The sequence below is a fragment of the Notechis scutatus genome, chromosome 3 (genome assembly GCF_049901735.1).
Source record: "Notechis scutatus isolate UNSWTSFEM ecotype Mainland chromosome 3, rNotScu1.2, whole genome shotgun sequence".
In the NCBI taxonomy this organism is placed as follows: domain Eukaryota; kingdom Metazoa; phylum Chordata; class Lepidosauria; order Squamata; family Elapidae; genus Notechis; species Notechis scutatus.
The window spans coordinates 5,363,681-5,383,414 of NC_142011.1; the positions used below are offsets into that span (position 1 = coordinate 5,363,681).

The 19,734-nt window shown below is 47.6% G+C and overlaps 1 protein-coding gene across 1 annotated transcript in view; it reads left to right on the plus strand.

Annotated features, from left to right (window-relative positions):
* FNDC11 (fibronectin type III domain containing 11) overlaps positions 1 to 19,734 on the plus strand; it is a 248,220-nt gene that overhangs the window by 164,388 nt on the left and 64,098 nt on the right. The window lies entirely within an intron of this gene.

The window sequence follows — 19,734 nt, forward strand, 5'->3', positions numbered from 1 at the left end:
TTTAGTGGTCCACAGAAAAATTATATGCATTTTTTATGTTACACTCAATCAGAGGTCCTCGAACTACGGCCCCTGGGCAGGATACGTGCAATGAACGTTTGTGTTGCTGCAGAAAATCTCCCCCTTCGGGGTCTTTTTGTGGGGGGCAGAGGGGGGCAGAAATTCCCACTTGGGGTCTGCTTCAGCCTCCTGGTGTGGGGCTTTGGGCGAAGGTTGGAGGGAAAGGCCTATGATGCCCCTGGTGGAGACTGACTCTGAGGGAGAGGAGGAACAGCCGACAGGGAGTGGAAAGTGTGGCTCCAGAGGTTGGGGAGGAGGTTGGGGAAGGGCAGAGGCCGGCTGGGCAGTCAGAGGAGGACCCAGGCCCATCCCCTATCCATCCTAGGGCACTCAGGGACAAGAGGATAAGGGAGAGACGTGGTCTACTGGGGAGGAGAGGGCCTTGATCCTCTTCATGGGCTGCAGCTGTGAGAACTGGATAAGAGGACAGACATGCGTATGGGCCAGTGCTGGAAACAAAGCATGGAAATATCTCTACTTTATTGTTCCTCTCTGAGTTTGGCATCCTTTCCAGGGTATGTTTTGATATCTGTGGATGTCTTCAAGCCCTTATCTTGCCTGGTTTGAGTTGTTTTTTACACTTTCTAATTTAAACGGCACTTCCTCCTTCTTGTAACTGCTTGTGGGGGAGTTTTTTGTCTCCAGTCAAGGATATTTGGAGCTTGGAAGCAAAGTGAAGGAATAAAAGGGGCTTCGCTTTGTTTTTTGTGACTGTGTTTATTTTGTATCCCACCCTAGATTCTCACAGGGCCACTGGTGGCAAAGAGCCGGAGGGCCTCGTTCCAGTGGGACTGCATCATGGCCTGACCATCTCAGCTTGCTGAGCCTCCAGACACCGGCACCTGGCCTTGCACTACCGCAAATCTTCCCTCTGCTTGGAAAGCCTCTGCTCGTAGTCCTCAGTGAGGTGCTTCTGTTGAGCTCTCCTCCTCGGTCAGATCCAATGTGAACTGAGCCAGCTGTTTGGCCAACTCTTTCTCATGGGGGGCTGCTTAGCTCCAACAACTAATTCCTGTTGGGGCCCTAAGGAGCCCGGGCAGGCAGGTGAGGAGTGACTGGGAGGGGAGGGGCGAGGAGAGGCCAGTGAGTGACATTGAGTTGGCCACGCCCACCCAGTCACATGATCACCTAGCCATGCCCAGACAGCCAATCATTAGACAGATCATGTTAGTGGTCCACGGGATTTAAAACAGGGGTGGGATTCTACCAGTTTGCACCTATTCTCTAGAACCGGTTGTTAACCTTCTAAGCAGTTTGGAGAACCGGATGTTAGAAGAAATTACTGGCCTAATCCTGTAAGGAAGGCAGGAAGGAAACATTCTGGTGTTGCTTACAGAAACTGCCTCTCCGTTAACCCTTATTACATTCTTGGCAGGACTAGACTTCCTGTCTCAGGAACTTCTCTGGAGTTTTTTCCCCCCTCCTTTGCTGGTACTTTGCTTGTGTAGAGTGACCATTCAAAGTTACAATGGCACTGAAAAGAGTGACTTATGACCATTTTTCACACTTACGACTATTGCAGCATCCCCACAGTCATGAGAGGCCAGGCGAGGAGATGCGTGCCTCGATGTGAGTGATATTGAGTTGGCCATGCCCAGCCAATAACATGACCACCAAGCCATGTCCACCCAGTCACATGACCACCAAGCCACGCCCACCACCTAAGCCATGCCCACAGAACCAGTTGTTAAAAATTTGAATCCCACCCCTGGTTTAAAATGATGAATTTAGTGGTCCCTGAGGTCCAAAAGGTTGGCGAACCTCCAACCCCCTGAGTCAGGATTCCGGCAGTTACCCCCCATTTAAATCATGAGTCTCGAGCCAAACTTCCAAAACTTCAAAAGGATTTATTGGGAGCTAACATGTCCGGCACTGCCTGGGTGTAGCCGACTCTGAGGCACATCATTCATTGTCACCCTTGACCCTGGTTTTCCCCGACCCCCGGATGTATCGTAATTCATATTCTCCAATGGGACACCTCCATAGTCAAGTGTCGTCAATCATGCTCTCCAGTTAGAATTTTGCATGGCAGAAACTTCAGTCACCTAAGTTACTATCTTTGAAAACATTTATGGAATGCACTTTCCATTTCCAAGCTGCCGCATTGCTCTTTCAAACCCCCTTTCCCCCTCCCTTTCTGTTGGCAACTCTAAAACGATCTTAGAAATATTTTATGAGTTGCTCAAGTAGGAGCTCCTTTTCTATTCCAAACAAATGGCTATTCAATCTCTTCTTAAAAACCTCCAGTGTTGGAGCATTCGCAATTTCTGGAGGCAAGTTGTCCCACTGGTTAATTGTTCTCAGTGTCAGAAAATTCCTCCTTAATTCCAGGTTGCTTCTCTCCTCGATGAGTTTCCACCCATTGCTTCTTGTCCTGCCCTCAGGTGCTTTTTGAAGGATAGGTCCACCTCTTCTTCTGTGTCACAACTGTTCAAACGTCAAACGTGGGCTTCACAGCGTGGAGGAACATGGATCGAATACAAGACCGAACGACTTGTATGTAAGAGGTCTATTGGTGAGGTCCGGAGAGCATCCAAGAGAACTACTGTATAAAGTATGGGATGAAACCGTGAAGTTGTCAAAGGAGAAAGCCCATGATTGGATGACATCATTGAGGTCCTCGGGAAGAAGGAGGTGAGGAATGAAGCGCACAATTAATGTACGAGGTCAAGAGAGGAAAACCGAGAAAGTTGACGGTTGAACAACGTTGACGAGACCCTCTCAGGAAGAACTGGATGAGGTCAAGAGAGGGAGAACACGAAGATCAGGGCTGAAGAACATCTAATTAAATCATCTCAAGGAGAGTTAGATCAGGTCAAGAGAGGAAGAGCAAGAAAAACGGCGTTGAGCAATATTGAGATCGTCAAGAGTTAGATGAGGATAGAAGACGATGTATGGATGTATTTTATAGACGTGGGGCAGTGGTAGGATTCATATATTTTTTTCACCACCGGTTCGGTGGGCGTGGCTTAGCGGGTGCACTTTGCGCATGTGCGGAGCAGAGGTGGTATCCAGCAGGTTCTGACCAGTTCTGGAGAACCAGTAGCGGAAATTTTGAGTAGTTCGGAGAACCGGCAAATCCCACCTCTGACTGGCCCCGCCAACCCCCCATCTATTCTCTGCCTCCGGAGTCCCAGCTGATCGGCTGGGTCTCCTTTGGTTGCCCTGCACAGGAGAACGGAGCTGGAAAGCAGGTTAGTGGGGTGGGGAGGGAAGGGAAGGGGGGATTTTGCAGTATAACCTTCCCCTGCCATGCCCACCAACTACACCCACCATACCAAGCCACACCCACCAAACCAAGCCACACCCACCAAACCAAGCCACACCCACCAAACCAAGCCACGCCCACCAAGCCACGTCCACAGAACCAGTAGTAAAAAAAAATTGAATCCCACCACTGGTGCAGAGGGTTTTTTCTACTGACCTCCTGCAATCCTGCACTCTCCCTGTGTGTTCAACAGCTGATGGGCGGCAATCTACCATGTCACTCAAAGCAGCTGACCTTTAAAACCAGGATAAATAAAGGATCAGTGTAGAGCCAGGGCCGGCAGGTAGAGCCCAGCAGCTGATCATCGGAGCGAACCGGTTCACTCCCAGATCATCTTTGGAGCAACCGGGTCAGTGGAACCGGGCCGAACCGGTAGAATACCACCACCGACGTGGGGAAAATATAATACAGGTTTGGAAACGACCGCTTCGCGAAGGCATGGCACAACATAGGAGAACCAACCCATATGAGGAGAAGAGTGAGCAGGCCACCTGCCTTTGAAAAACGAAGGTTGCTGTTTTGAAGACAGCAAAGTCCGCCTTCGGGACAGAGAGGACCTCTGGTTTGAAAGAGGGGGGTCAAAGAGGCCACCTATGTCAAAATCGAACATCCCTCTCTCGACAGAAGAGTTGGAATATGATACCACCTATCTCCTGTTTACAACACAGTCCTTTCAGCCATTCCAGGAAGGTTACATAGCCATTTGCACCGGGGGTATTCAGCCGGTTCTGACCAGTTCTGGAGAACCAGTAGTGGAAATTTTGAGTAGTTCGGAGAACCGGCCAATCCCACCTCTGACTGGCTCTGCCAACCCCATCTATTCTCTGTGTCCAGAGTCCCAGCTGATTGGTTGGGTCTCCTTTGGTTGCCCTGCACAGGAGAATGGAGCTGGAAAGCAGGTTAGTGGAATGGGGAGGGAAAGGGATTTTGCAGTAACCTTCCCCTGCCACACCCACAAAGCCACGCCCACCAAGCCATACCCACAGAACCGGTAGTAAAAAAAAAATGATCCTGAAGGCACAGATAACCTCCAAATAGCGTCAACGATTCCCAGAGAGAATACTAATAACCAGGGGTGGGATTCAAATTTTTTAACAACTGGTTCTGTGGGCATGGCTAAGTTGGTGGCTTGGTAGTCATGTTATTGGCTGGGCGTGGCCAACTCAATATCACTCACATCGAGGCACGCATCTCCTCACCTGGCCTCTCATGACTGTGGGGATGCTGCAACAGTCGTAAGTGTGAAAAATGGTCATAAGTCACTTTTTTCAGTGCCATTGTAACTTTGAATGGTCACTCCACACAAGCAAAGTACCAGCAAAGGAATTTAAAAAAAAACTCCAGAGAAGTTCCTGAGACAGGAAGTCTAGTCGTGCCAAGAATGTAATAAGGGTTAACGGAGAGGCAGTTTCTGTAAGCAACACCAGAATGTTTCCTTCCTGCCTCCCTTACAGGATTAGGCCAGTAATTTCTTCTAACAACCGGTTCTCCGAACTGCTTAGTATGTTAACAACCGGTTCTAACAAAAAGGTGTGAACTGGTAGAATCCCACCCCTGCTAATGACCCGATGACTGCAAGGAATGTAAATCCTTCCGTTCTCCACCATTCAGTCACAACCGAAGAAGCTTCTTGGATGAGAAGTGAATCGTCTTCAAACAAAACCATAGAAAGTCCAGTTGCCTCTTGAAAAAGCAACTTTGGGTTGTTTGAAAAGCTTTTTAAAAACCTGGAAAAGTACTGGGAAGTCGTAAGTGTTCACCAGCTTTATCTAACCTTCCCTTTCTTTCACTTAAACTGTAGTTCCTTGGGCTCACTCCTTCATAACTCTTTTTTTATGCTTCGCCTTATGTTTATTTATCTGTTTATATCTATCTATTGAATTTATATAGCCATCCGTCTCACATTCGTGACTCTGGATGGCTCGCATGATTAAAACAGCTTCCCAAAACACAATAAGTAAAATAGAGATGACAGTAAAACAACCCCATTAAAACTGAGTTTAATACACGTAAAACATAATCAGGAGGAAAGGACAACTCATAAGTCATAAGTCGATAGATTCATCCAGGCTTCATATCATCATGAGCCCTGCTGGCAAGAAGGAAAAAATAATGGCTTTGGAGGCTTTCGAAACGCAAAGAGGGAGGGAGGGTGTGGGAGAAAGGAAGGAAGGAAGGAAGGAAGGAAGGAAGGAAGGAAGGAAGGAAGGAAGGAAGGAAGGAAGGAAGGAGAGAGAGAGAGTAATTGGTCTAATGGTTAAGGTAGCAGGATAGAAACTAGGAGATGGTGAGTTCTAGTCCCACCATAGGCATGAAAGCTAGCTAGGTGACTTTGGGCCAATCACCAGGAGACCATGAGTTCTAGTCCCACCTTAGGCATGAAAGCTAGCTAGATGACTATGGGCCAATCACCAGGAGACCATGAGTTCTAGTCCCACCATAGGCATGAAAGCTAGCTAGGTGACTTTGGGCCAATCACCAGGAGACTGGGAATTCTAGTCCTACCTTAGGCATGAAAGCTAGCTAGGTGACTTTGGGCCAATCACTAGGAGACCATGAGTTCTAGTCCCACCTTAGGCATGAAAGCTAGCTAGGTGACTTTGGGCCAATCACCAGGAGACGGTGGGTTCTAGTCCTGCATTAGGCATGAAAACCAGCTAGGTGACTATGGGCCAATCACCAGGAGACCATGAGTTCTAGTCCCACCTTAGGCATGAAAGCTAGCTAGGTGACTTTGGGCCAATCACCAGGAGACCGTGAGTTCTAGTCCCACCTTAGGCATGAAAGCTAGCTAGGTGACTTTGGGCCAATCACCAGGAGACCATGAGTTCTAGTCCCACCTTAGGCATGAAAGCTAGCTAGGTGACTTTGGGCCAATCACCAGGAGACTGTGAGTTCTAGTCCCACCTTAGGCATGAAAGCTAGCTAGGTGACTTTGGGCCAATCACCAGGAGACGGGGAGTTCTAGTCCCACCATAGGCATGAAAGCTAGCTAGGTGACCTTGGGCCAATCACCAGGAGACCATGAGTTCTAGTCCCACCATAGGCATGAAAGCTAGCTAGATTACTATGGGCCAATCACCAGGAGACCATGAGTTCTAGTCCCACCTTAGGCATGAAAGCTAGCTAGGTGACTTTGGGCCAATCACCAGGAGACCATGAGTTCTAGTCCCACCTTAGGCATGAAAGCTAGCTAGGTGACTTTGGGCCAATCACCAGGAGACCATGAGTTCTAGTCCCACCTTAGGCATGAAAGCTAGCTAGGTGACTTTGGGCCAATCACCAGGAGACGGTGGGTTCTAGTCCTGCATTAGGCATGAAAACCAGCTAGGTGACTATGGGCCAATCACCAGGAGACCATGAGTTCTAGTCCCACCTTAGGCATGAAAGCTAGCTAGGTGACTTTGGGCCAATCACCAGGAGACCATGAGTTCTAGTCCCACCTTAGGCATGAAAGCTAGCTAGGTGACTTTGGGCCAATCATCAGGAGACCATGAGTTCTAGTCCCACCATAGGCATGAAAGCTAGCTAGATTACTATGGGCCAATCACCAGGAGACCATGAGTTCTAGTCCCACCTTAGGCATGAAAGCTAGCTAGGTGACTTTGGGCCAATCACCAGGAGACCATGAGTTCTAGTCCCACCTTAGGCATGAAAGCTAGCTAGGTGACTTTGGGCCAATCACCAGGAGACAATGAGTTCTAGTCCCACCTTAAGGCATGAAAGCTAGGTAGGTGACTTTGGGCCAATCACCAGGAGACGGTGGGTTCTAGTCCTGCATTAGGCATGAAAACCAGCTAGGTGACTTTGGGCCAATCACCAGGAGACTGTGAGTTCTAGTCCCACCTTAGGCATGAAAGCTAGCTAGGTGACTTTGGGCCAATCACCAGGAGACCATGAGTTCTAGTCCCACCTTAGGCATGAAAGCTAGCTAGGTGACTTTGGGCCAATCACCAGGAGACTGTGAGTTCTAGTCCCACCTTAGGCATGAAAGCTAGCTAGGTGACTATGGGCCAATCACCAGGAGACTGTGAGTTCTGGTCTCTCCTTAGGCAGGAAAGCCGGCTGGTTGATTGTGGGCCAATCGCCAGGAGAAAGGGAGTTCTAGTCCTGCCTTAGGCATGAAAGCCACCTGGGTGACTTTGGGCCAGTCCCTCTCTCTCTCAGCCCAATCCCCCTCACAGGGTTGTTGTTGTGGAGAAAATAGGAGAAAGGAGCATTAAATATGTTTGAGTTGTTTACAGAAATAAACTGTAGGATATAAATAAGTAAATAAAAACCCAAAATATATAGGGTCCAAGGGGATGATATTCCTGAGGGTGTGTACCCCGTGTAGCTTACCCTAAAAGGGGTTAGCTAGATGTTCACACAGGTATTATGCAATTACATATGTAATTATACTGTCAAAATACTGTATATTCCAGTGTATACGTGTAGGTAATTATATTGTCAAGAGTAATTGGAAACATCTGGCCATCCTTGCCTGGTCTTGAAAAATTAAGTAGGTTTGTCCTTCGTACTTTTATGGGATTTTTTAAAAAAACCGATTGATTCTATGCCATCAAGTTGTTTTCGACTCCTAGATAAATAGATTTTTCTCCATTATGAGCCATTCCTAACCTGTTTTTTCAGGACTCCCAGAGGTGCAATTGTGAGACAGTTTGGTATAGTGGTTAAAAAGCATGACGTTAGCACCCAGGAGACAACTAAGCTCAGAGAACCCTCCCTCCCTCCCTCCTCCTCCTCCTCTCCGCAAACCTCATCCTCTTCTAGCACTGATGATGTTGCCTAGTTGGGTAATGAGATGTCTTCAAGAAAACAGCCAAGCTCAGAGAGCACTAAGGACCTCACCGTCCTCCTCCTCCCCTTCCTCCTTCTCCTCCTCCTCCTCCTCCTCCTCCTCCTCCTCCTCCTCCTCCTCCTCCTCCTCCTCCTCCTCCTCCTCCTCCTCCCCCCTGAAACCACCCCTCCCTTCTAGCACTGATGATGTTGCCTAGTTGGGTAATGAGATGTCTTCAAGAAAACAGCCGAGCTCAGAGAGCACTAAGGACCTCACCGTCCTCCTCCTCCCCTTCCTCCTCCCCCCCTTCCTCCTCCTCCTCCTAAACCCCATTCTCTTCTAGCACTGATGACGTTGCCCAGTTGGGTAATGAAACGTCTGCAAGAAAGCGACCGAGCTCAGAGAGCGTCAAGGAGCCCGCAGTTTAGCCTTGAGCTATAAATATTCTCTTTTATCAGAAAGTTGGTTCATTTGACAGAGCATTGGGAACTCGGCATCCTTTCTGCAAAGTTTGTATCCATGCAATGACCTAATTTCTCCCCTCCCCCCCAAAAAAAAACCCCATAAGCACATCAAGGGTTTCACTGTCAGGCCCTTTCTGTGCATTTTCAAGGCGCAAGCTGGAACTTCAGCTGCCAGTGCTGGTAGACAAGGCAAAATGAGTTTCTTGGACACCATCTACTGGCCTTCAGAAGAAACAGACTTCTGGGGAAGTTGCGAAACTTTTACCGGTCCCTAACACAAGGTGTTTTACCTAACACGGTGTGTTCTATAATCTCCAAGCCAACAGGACAGATCCAGAAATCTGGTGGAGAGAAAGAGGGGAGGGGATGAAGGGAGAGAGGGAGAGAGAGGGGGAGAGAAAGAAGAAGAGGGGGAGAAAGGAAGAGGGAGGGAGATGGGAGAGAGGGATAGAGAGGAGAGGGGGAGAGAGGGAGAGAGGGAGAGGAAGACTGGGAGAGGAGAGAGGGAGGGAGAGGGAGGGAGAGGGGGAGAGGGGGAGAGGGAGGGAAGGGAGGGAGAGGGAGAAATGGAGAGGGAGAGGGAGGGAGAGAGAGGAAGAATGGGAGAGGAGAGAGGGAGGGAGGGAGATGGAGGGAGAGGGAGAGGAAGAAGGAGAGGGGAGGGAGAGGGAGAGGGAGGGAGAGGGAGGGTAGAAGGGGGAGGGAGGGAGAGGGAGAGGGGGATGGGGAGAGGGGGAGAAAGAGGGAGAGGTGGAGAGAGGGAGGGAGATGGGAGAGGGGGAGAGTAGAGGGGGAGAGAGGGAGAGGGAGAGAGGGAGAGGGAGAGGGAGGGAGGGAGGGAGAGGAAGACTGGGAGAAGAGGGAGGGAGGGAGGGGAGGGGGGAGAGAGGGAGGGGAGAGAGAGAGAGGGGAGGGGGAGAGGGGAAGAAAGAGGGAGGGGAGGGGGAGAGAGGAAGACAGAGAGGTGGAGAGAGGGAGAGAGATGGGAGAGGGAGAGGAGAGGGGGAGAGAGGAAGACTGGGAGAGGAGAGAGGGAGGGAGAGGGGGAGAGGGAAGGAGAGGGAGGGAGGAGGGAGAGCGGGAAGGGAGAGAGAGGGAGGGAGGTGGGAGGGAGGGAGAGGGAGAGGGGGATGGGGAGAGGGGGAGAAAGAGGTAGGGGGAGAGGGGGAGAGATGAAGAGAGAGAGGTGGAGAGAGGGAGGAGATGGGAGAGGGGAGAGAGAGAGGGGGAGAGAGGAGAGAGAGGGAGAGAGAGGAAGACTGGGAGAGGAGAGAGGGAGGGAGAGGGGAAGGGAGGGAGATGGTAGGGGAGGGGGAGGGAGGGAGAGGGAGGAGAGAGAGGGGAAGAGAGGGAGAGGGGGAGGGGAGGGGAGGGGGGAGAAAGAGGGGGGAGAGAGGAAGAGAGGGGGAGAGGGAGAGGGAGGGAGAGAGAGGAAGGAGGAGAGGGAGTGAGAGATATGAATGAAAAGGGACCAAAATGAGGGTATTTTAGATCTTAAGTGCCAGGGAGCCTCTTGTGTGGTTCCCCCAAAAAGCACATTATAAATCACAAGGTCTTGAATTGAAATCTCACCCCAGCTGTGAATTCACCAGGATTTTATTTATTATTAAAGTTTTTGCCTCACTTTTGCAGGTTTATACAGTAGGTCACTCAAGGCAGCGAACATACCTAATGCTCCTTCGTTCTCTTCTTTTTCACCCACAGCGCTGTGAGGTGGGCAGGGCTGAGTGAGAAGGACTGGCCCAAAGTCACACCGGCAGCTTTCATGGCTAAGGCAGGACTAGAACTCACCGTCTCCTGGTGATGGGCCCAAAGTCACCCAGCTGGCTTTCATGCATCAGATGAAAGTATAAAATATGCAAGCTTTCTGAAGCCAGTTGGCATGTATGATGTCGCGGTGTCCCAGAGTCATGTGATCACGTTTGGCGATCTTCCAAAGTTACCCAGCAGACTTTCGGGTGTAAGGCGGGACTAGAACTCCCAGTCTCCTGGTGATTGGCCCAAGGTCACGCGGTGTTGTGGTTTGCCGGCAGCAGGTGCGGACGGCTGAGGTCTCGAAGAGCGAGGACTCAGGTGAGGGGCCTGCGTGTGATGCAGGGATGGGGCCAGGACCATCAGGGAGTGGAGTGCTGCCTTCGGAGGTTGTGGAGGCTGGCAGCAGTGAGGAAGAGGACCCTGAGGAGCCTGTGCCAAAGTTTGCGTGCGCACAGGGCTGCTCGAAGGAAAGAGCTGCTGCAGCAGCACAGGCCCCTCCCTGAGAAGATAAAAGCCAGCTGAGAAGCTGCAGTTCTTTGCAGAAGGCAAAGAAGTTTACTACTCGAACCTGATGGATATTAGGAATATCTCAGTTGGTGTTTGGAGACTCTTTGATTTATTGTTTAGGAATTCTATCTGTTGTTCTTGGCAGCCTTGCAAAAATTTAGCAAGGCTCTTCCTTATCGGAGCTCATTAGTGGAAGCAGCCTTTTATCTGTGAAGAAACCGGATTCGTAAAGGAAACATGAAAAGGTTGTGCTGGTACCTTTGTCTTGTGTTGGTTTGCTCTCTGGGAACCAGGTTTAGGTCACAGCACCCGGCCAGCTTTCATGCCTAAATCGGGACTCGAACTCCCCATCTCCCTCTTTCTAACTCTACGGCAGACCAGATTGGCTCTTAAGGCACCTTATCGAATGATTTAAAGCAGAGTTGCTGAACTTCGCCATTTTGAGATGTCTGGACTTCAACTGCCAGGATGCCAGCTGGGGAATTCTGGGAGTTGAAGTCCATGCACTTTAAACTTTGCAACTTCATTCAGGGAAAAAATTACTGCAAAGCCCAAACATCTGGGCAATTCTTAGGGACTAAAGTAAAGAGGCAGTGCTTCTTTGGGGTGCCATTTGGGGAGCAGGTGAGCCCCCCGCCAAATCAAAAAGTTCACCCCAGATAGGCCTGGGCCTTATCCTCTATTTAAAATTTTTCTTCCTCTCTTCACTGTTTTGATTTTTGCCTGGGATTTGTTTTTATATATGAACCTGCTTTTCTAAACCAGCCACCGACGTGTCAGTTCGTTTGTGGTGACCTAGCTCTCATTTTCATAAAGCAATATATTCCTTCAAAATTGTGTTTTGGCCACGTTGGCAGAAACCCAGTCGACCGAGTGACATTAGCAGAGACACAGCAACCCAAGATGGATGTCTCTGGCCAGGCCGGATGTTAATTGAATCTTCGCCGGGCTCCGAATTTATGATCTGTGATGTTTTATGGAGGTGGCTGTTGTCGGGGTTTAATTTCAGTGAGCTACTCTGGAGCAGCGGGGTAGGAAGGTGAGAGATAATGCCAGACAACGAATGAAGGGGGGCCATTCAGGTGAGTTTGGACTTGGGGATAGAATAGGAATAGGACTAGAATGGAATGGAATGGAATGGAATGGAACAGAACAGAACAGAATAAGGAATAGGAATAGGAATAGGAATAGGAATAGGAATAGGAATAGGAATAGAATAGAATAGAATAGAATAGAATAGAATAGAATAGAATAGAATAGAATAGAATAATAGAATAGAATAGAATAGAATAGAATAGAATAGAATAGAATAGAACAATTGGAATGGAGTGGAATGGAATGGAATAGAACAAGGAATAGAAATTGGAATAGAATAGAACAGGACAAAATAAGCAATAGGAATAAGAATAGGAGTAGAGTAGAGTAGAACAAGGAATAGGAATAGGACACACACGCGCTTTTAACTTTCTTAGTGACTTCAATCTACCTCATATTAACTGGACCCTAAACGAATGTAAAACTGAACCCATACACACAACCTTCTACAATGCTGTAACAAATCTGGGACTGGAACAACAAGTAACCAACAATACTAGGCTTAATAACTGCCTCGATCTCATCTTCTGCAATAGTTTGAATTCAATTTACCGAATACAAATTAAAGAACCCTTTTCCAACAGGGACCACAACATGATTGACTTTTGTCTCAACATACGTCCACACAAAAATCATCACAACGACGGAATCCCCAATTATAACTTCAAAAAAGGCAACTATGATCTTATAGACAACGATCTCTCATCCCTTGATTGGCAATCTCTATTCACTGGATGCAATACCGTTGAAGACCATTACGACATATTTTTACTTGAAGTCAAAAGAGTCATCAAACTATATGTTCCAACAACAACTCCCAAAACAAAACAAAAAAGCAGATTACCCATATCAATAAGGAAACTTCAATCCAAAAAGAGATCACTCTGGCGGAAAAACAAATCTGGTCACGTTGCCAACTTCAAAAGCCGATACAAAAATTTATGCCACCAGATAAAAACGGAATGCACTAATTATCACATTAAACAAGAGGAAAACCTTCAATGCACCAATTCCACCCGCGCTTTCTACAATTTTGTAAACAACAAACTAAAAGACTCAAGGTCCATCCCACCCCTGAAAGGAACTAATGGTAAAGACTGCAACGATGACCCCATCAAAGCCAACCTCTTTAACACATTATTGGGCTCAGTGTTTGTAAACAGCAATGGATCATGCCCAGTATTTCTTAGTCGAACCACAGACAACTACAAGTTAATAAGGCCCCAACCCCCCCCCCCCCCCGGGGGCCCCCCCCCCGAAAAACCCCCCCCCCCGGCCCTGGGGGGGGGGGCACCTCGAAGTGAAAAAAAAAAAGGGAAGCGGGAAAGGGAAAAAAAAAAAACGCGGGAAAGGGGCAAAGGCCGCCCCAACCCTCCAACAGGGGCAACAAAAACAAAAAAAAAAAAACACACCCCCCCCCAGAGCGGCAACCCCCACCCCCAACAACCCCCGCACCCCGCCCCCACAAAAAAGAAAAAAAAAGGGGGGGAAGGGGGGGAAAGAGGGGGGGGGGGGGGGGGGGCGCCCCCCCCCCCCCCCCCCCCCCCCCCCCCCAAAGGGCCCCCGCCTGATTTAATACATATCGATTTTACAGAAGACATTGTTGAAAAAGCACTACGCAACCTAAAACCATCTCGATCTGTTGTACCGGATGGAATATGTGCCTACTTCTTAAGAAAGCTATCTGCTGCCATAGCTGAACCTCTAAGCATAATCTTTGAAAAATCTTTCAAGACCAGCTCCTTGCCAAAACTATGGTCACAAGCCACGGTCATCCCCATCTTCAAAAAGGGAGGCCCCAGCCTAGTTGAAAATTACAGACCAATCTCTTTATGCTGCGTCACCTGTAAAGTCATGGAATCAATTATTAACCACTCCATCATCCTCTTATCATTAGAGATAAGCAACCTACTCTCTAATAAACAATTTGGTTTTAGGAAAAATCTATCATGTAATCTGCAACTCTTACACTGCAAAAACATATGGACTACACAACTCGATCAGGGCAAAGCAATCGACGCAATCTACATAGACTTTTGTAAAGCCTTTGATTCAGTGGTACACAACAAACTACTCCTAAAACTAAAATCTTACAGTATCTCTGGACACCTGCACAACTGGATAGAAGCATTCCTGTCAAACAGACAACAAATGGTCAAAATTGGGAGCATCCTATCAAATTCTGTACCTGTCAACAGTGGTGTCCCCCAAGGCAGTGTTCTAGGACCAACTCTCTTCATACTCTACACAAATGACCTCTGTGATTATATCAAGAGCAACTGCGTTCTCTTCGCTGATGATGTAAAGCTATTCAACACCACAGACAATACTGCTACCCTCCAAAAAGACCTTGACTGTGTATTAGAATGGTCAATCAAATGGCAACTTCAAATCTCAACAAATAAATGCTCTGTCTTACATATTGGCAGAAAAAATCAGAAAATAAAATACAAGCTAAACAGTCAAGACCTTGTTGAGGATCCAAACTTTGTCAAGGACCTTGGAGTACTCACCTCTAATGATCTAAGTGCTAGAGCCCACTGTAAGTACATAGCCAAAAAGGCATTAAGAGTTGTTAATCTAATCCTACATAGCTTCTTCTCTGGTAATATTACACTACTAACTAGAGCATACAAAACATTTGCTAGACCTATACTTGAATACAACTCATCAATCTGGAACCCATATCATGTATCTGATATTAACACAATTGAAAAAGTCCAGAAATATTTCACAAGAAGAGTTCTCCACTCCTCTACTCATTGCAGAACACCTTATGCCACCAGACTCGAAATGCTAGACCTAGAAAATCTAGAACTAGCCTCCGGTCCGATCTAAATATAGTATATAAAATCATACATTGCAATGTCCTACCTGCAAATGAATATTTCAGCTTTAATCATAATGATACAAGAGCACACAATAGATACAAACTCAAGGTTAACCGCACCAAACTTGATTGCAGGAAATACGACTTCAGCAACAGAGTGGTCAATTTCTGGAATACTCTACCTGACTCAATGGTTTTTTCCCCAAACCCCAAAAACTTTAACCTTGGACTGTTTACTGTTGACCTCACCCCTTTCTTAAGAGGTCTGTAGGGGGCGTGCATAAGCGCACCAATGTGCCTACTGTCCCTGTCCTATTGTTTTTTTATTTTTCTTATAAGTATCTATCTCATGTATTCAAAACTATATTTATTCTTATACCTGTATCTTGTAAGCGATTGACAAATAAAATAAAATGTAAATGTAAATAGGAATAGGAATAGAATAGTATAGAATAGAATTGGATCGGATCGGATCAAATCGAATCGAATAGAACAGAACAGAACAGAACAGACAGAGTTGGAAGGGACCTTGGAGGTCTTCTGGTCCAACCCCCTGAATAGGCAGGAAACCCTACACCACTTCAGACAAAGGGTTATCTAATCTCTTCTTAAAAACTTCCAGTGTTGGAGCATTTACAACTTCTCGAGGCAAGTCGTTCCATAGGAGCGTCTGGGTTAGACATAATAGCATTCTTCTTTAGAGTCAAGGTCATGTTATTTCTGCACCTGGCTGAGAAGTAGAGGGGGCGTTTCAAGTTGGGACGGATGGTAATTGGGGCATGTGATGCAATGAGGGGTGCAGGGAGTGGATTTGTAATTTTTTTTACTTATTGGAGGGAAACTCGGGACTTTCGGATTCGGGATTTCCCAGATGTGCCAGTTTACTCCTACTCTAATAAAAGGGGAACTTTGAGAACATGCCTGTCTCGGCGTTATTTGTCGGAGTGGAGGTATTCCGGAAGGCTGACACATTGGGCTCAGTTGTGGTCATTAGTCCAGGACTACCTGTAATCCGGTTCAGCCTCGCGTAGCTGGCTCCTTACAGGTAGTCCTCGATTTACGACCAGAATTTCCATAGCTATGCCAAGACAGTTGTTCAGCGAGCGATGCCTGATTGGAAGGACCTTGTTTGCCAGGATGGAATCCGACAGTCATTCGGCAACGCTGGGCTGACTTTGTCAGAAGCCGCCCGGGGAAGTCGTAAACGACAGGGACGTAACCCGAGGATGCTTACAATGTTGTAAATATACACATCAATGGCCTGAGTGTTTGATCCCATGATCATGGGGATGCTATAACCACCGAAAGGCGAGGACCAAGGGTGGGCCGCTACCGGTTTGCATTGGTTCAGGCGAACCAGATGCTAATTTTACATCCGGTTCACCTGACCGGTACTTATGACCAGCTGGCCCTGCCTACCCGTCCCCTCCTCTCCCAGGAGTCTCCAGCTGCCCATTTTGGATCCCAGGTAAGTCCAGGGCCCACGTGGAGACTCAGGGAAGGTAAAAAAAAACAAAAAATGAGCCGCTCGGAGGCTCCGGAAGGCCAGAAACAGGTCTGGTGCTTCATTTAACATCTTGATAAACATCCTAAGTAGATTTTACAAACCCGTTGTAGATTTCTCCTCCATGGAGCAAACTCAAGACAGAAGCATGTTGCAAGTCACTTCGATAGCATAGAGCAGGGGTCCCCAACCGCCGGTCCACGGACCGGTACCGGTCCGCGGAACAAGTCTTACCGGGCGCTGGTTGCTGCGCCGCCATCTTTTTGGTAAAAAGTGCTTCCGGTGAGCTTTTCCAGGTAGAAAGCTCACCGGAAGCACGTTTCATCAAAAAGATGGCGGCGCCAGCGCTTCCGTGAGCTTTTCCGGTAGAAAGCCATTTCTACCGAAAAAGCTCACCGAGCTGCGCGCCATCTTTTTGATGAAAAAGTGCTTCCGTGAAGTCACCGGAAGCACTTTTTCGTCAAAAAGATGGCGGCGCCCAGTTGATGCCGGTACCGGGCCACGGCGTCAAAAAGGTTGGGGATCACTGGCATAGAGAATAGCATAGAGAACTTTAGTTCAGCAGGCAAGCAAGAGGAGAGAAGCAGTTTCATCTTCAATAGACGGACTCAGAGCTCAACATAGCTGCAGAGCGGCAAAGCTTAATATAGTGCCACGCCTAGGCTCCTTCCAGTTTCAGTTTCCAAACTGTCCTCCTTGGACCGACTTAGTTGCTATGCCTATTCATGGGCTGACCTTGTTACCGTGCTCTATTCCAGGTCATGAATTTTCTCGGACCAGGAGGCTGACCAGGCCACGCCCACCATAGCCACACCCACCCAGTCACTGGGCAGAAAACCGGTTGCTAAAATTTTTAAGCCCATCCCTGCGGAGGACCAATCATAGATCCCTTTTTTTTCAGTGCCGTTTTAACTTCGAATGGTCGCTAAACGAATGGTTGCCTGGGGAGGATTTACCTGTGCAGGTAGCCCTCGAGTTACAACCACAATAGAGCCCAATGTTTTCGGTTGCTAAGTGAGACAGTTGCTAAGTGAGTTTTGCCCCATGTTTCTTGCCACAGTTGTTCAGTTGAATCCCAGCAGTTCTTTCCATGGTGGCTAAGTTTTTTTGGTCATGTTTTGTCCTAAAATGTCCATGTTTGCCACTGGTAACATAGGTGTGGGAAGGGATATATGCTTTGTACGAGATGCTTCTTTGCACCGATCGGTACTGCCTTATCCTAAAGATGCATTTTTTCAGGAGGCAACTAGATTTTTTTTTCTTTGAAGGCGTTTTTGCTTCTCATCCAAGAAGCTTCTTCAGCTCTGACTGAATGGTGGGGAACGGAAGGATTTCTACTCCCTGCAGACAGCTGGTCATTTGCATCCTTTTTAGAGAGTCGTTGAGGCCCCCTGGAGATTTATCTGCGTCCTCGGGGCTACCCGAGTATTGCTCCTGGTTCCTGTAGTCTGCAATTTTTTTCCCTCTGGAAATCCATCCCTGCTCCCATTCAAAGGGTATTCATCAGGGGTGGGATGCAAATATTCTTTCTGTGGGCGTGGCTGGGTGGGCATGGCCATGTGGCTGGGTGGGCGTGGCTTCTTTATTTATTTATTTTTGCAGCACCCACCCACCCACCCCCCGCGCTCGGGTGTTGTTGGTTTTTCTTTTTTGCCCTTTTGGGCCTCAGGGAAGCCCCCTGGATGAAGCAGTTAAGACAGCAAGCTGGTCGTTGGAACAGCTGATCGTTGGAACAGCTGATCGTTGGGGGGGAGGGAAAAAAGATGCTTTTTCAGGAGGCAACTGGTCTTGGTTTTTTTTTTTTTTTTTTTGAAGACATTTTGCTTCTCATCCAAGAAGCTTCTTCAGCTCTGACTGGATGATGGTGGGGAAGGGATGGATTTCTACTCCTTGCAGGCAGCTGGTCATTTGCATCCTTTTACAGAGTCGTTGAGGCCACTTGGAGGTTTATCTGCGTCCTCAGGGTCACCTGAGTAGGGCTTCGTTCCAAAGGGTGTTCATCCCAAATTGTATCGCAAAAAACATATAGAGATTCGCAGTCCTCCAGGTCCTGGTTGTCCCAAAGGTTCTTTTTTTCCAAGAGGCAACTGGACATTCTTTGTTTTTTTTTCATTTGAAGACGTTTCACTTCTCATCCAAGAAGCTTCTTCAGGGACGGCTTTCCAGAGGAAAAGAATTGCAGACCACAGGAACCAGGAGCACCACTCAGATGACCCTGAGGATCAAGACAAACCTCCAAGTGGCCTCAATGACCCTCCAAAAGGATGCAAATGACCAGCTGTCTGCAAGGAGTGTAAATCCTTCCATTCCCCCACCATCCAGTCAGAGCTGAAGAAAGCTTCTTGGATGAGAAGCGAAAGGTCTTCAAAGAAGAAACCAGAAAAGTCCAGTTGCTTGTTGAAAATAGCACCTTTGGGACAACCATGACCTGAATGACGGAGAATCTCTACATGCTTTTAACGGTACTGCCTTATGTTATAGGAATGAGTGGTCCCAATACTTGGTTTGCCTTATTGCATCCTATAGCCTTTTATTTACATTTATTTATTGGATTTGTCAATCGCTTACAAGATAATAGGTATAAGGATAAACATAGTTATGAATACAAGAAATGAGTACATATAAGAAAAATAAAATAAATAGGACAGGGACGGTAGGCACTTTGGTGCGCTTATACACGCCCCCTACAGACCTCTTAGGAAAGGGGTGAGGTCAATAGGAGACAGTCTAAGGTTAAAGTTTTGGGGGTTTGGGGAAGAAACCACAGACTCAGGTAGAGTATTCCAGACATTGACCCCTCGGTTGCTGAAGTTGTATTTTCTGCAATCAAGTTTGGTGCGATTAACCTTGAGTTTGTATCTATTGTTTGCTCTTGTGTTGTTGTGGTTGAAGCTGAAGTATTCATTGACAGGTAGGACATTGCAATGTTTGATTTTATATACTATACTTAGATCGGACCAAAGGCGGCGTAGTTCTAGGTTGTCTAGGTCTAGAATTTCAAGGTATTCTGCAATGAATAGAGGAGTGGAGAACTCTTCTTGCGAAATATTTCTGGACTTTTTCAATTGTGTTAATATCAGATACATGATATGGGTTCCAGATTGATGAGTTGTATTCAAGTATAGGTCTAGCAAATGTTTTGCATGCTCTAGGAGTGGAGAACTCATGGCATCCTATAGGCTTGTCAAGTGACTTTTCCAGGACAAGAAGCAAGGGGAGAACCAACCTAGAACTAATAGATACATTTCCTGACAGGGAGGACGATTAACCAGCAGAACTGCTTGCCACTAGAAGTTGTGGGGCGCTGCTCAAACACTGGAGGCTTTGAAGAAGAAATTGGGCAGCCATTTACGTGAAATGATTTTGGGTCTCCTGCTTCAGCAGGGGGCTGGACTAGGCGACCTCCAAGGTCCCTTCCAAGTCTGCTATTTTCTTTGGGGTGAAAAAAAAAAAAGTTGATGCGCCTTTTGG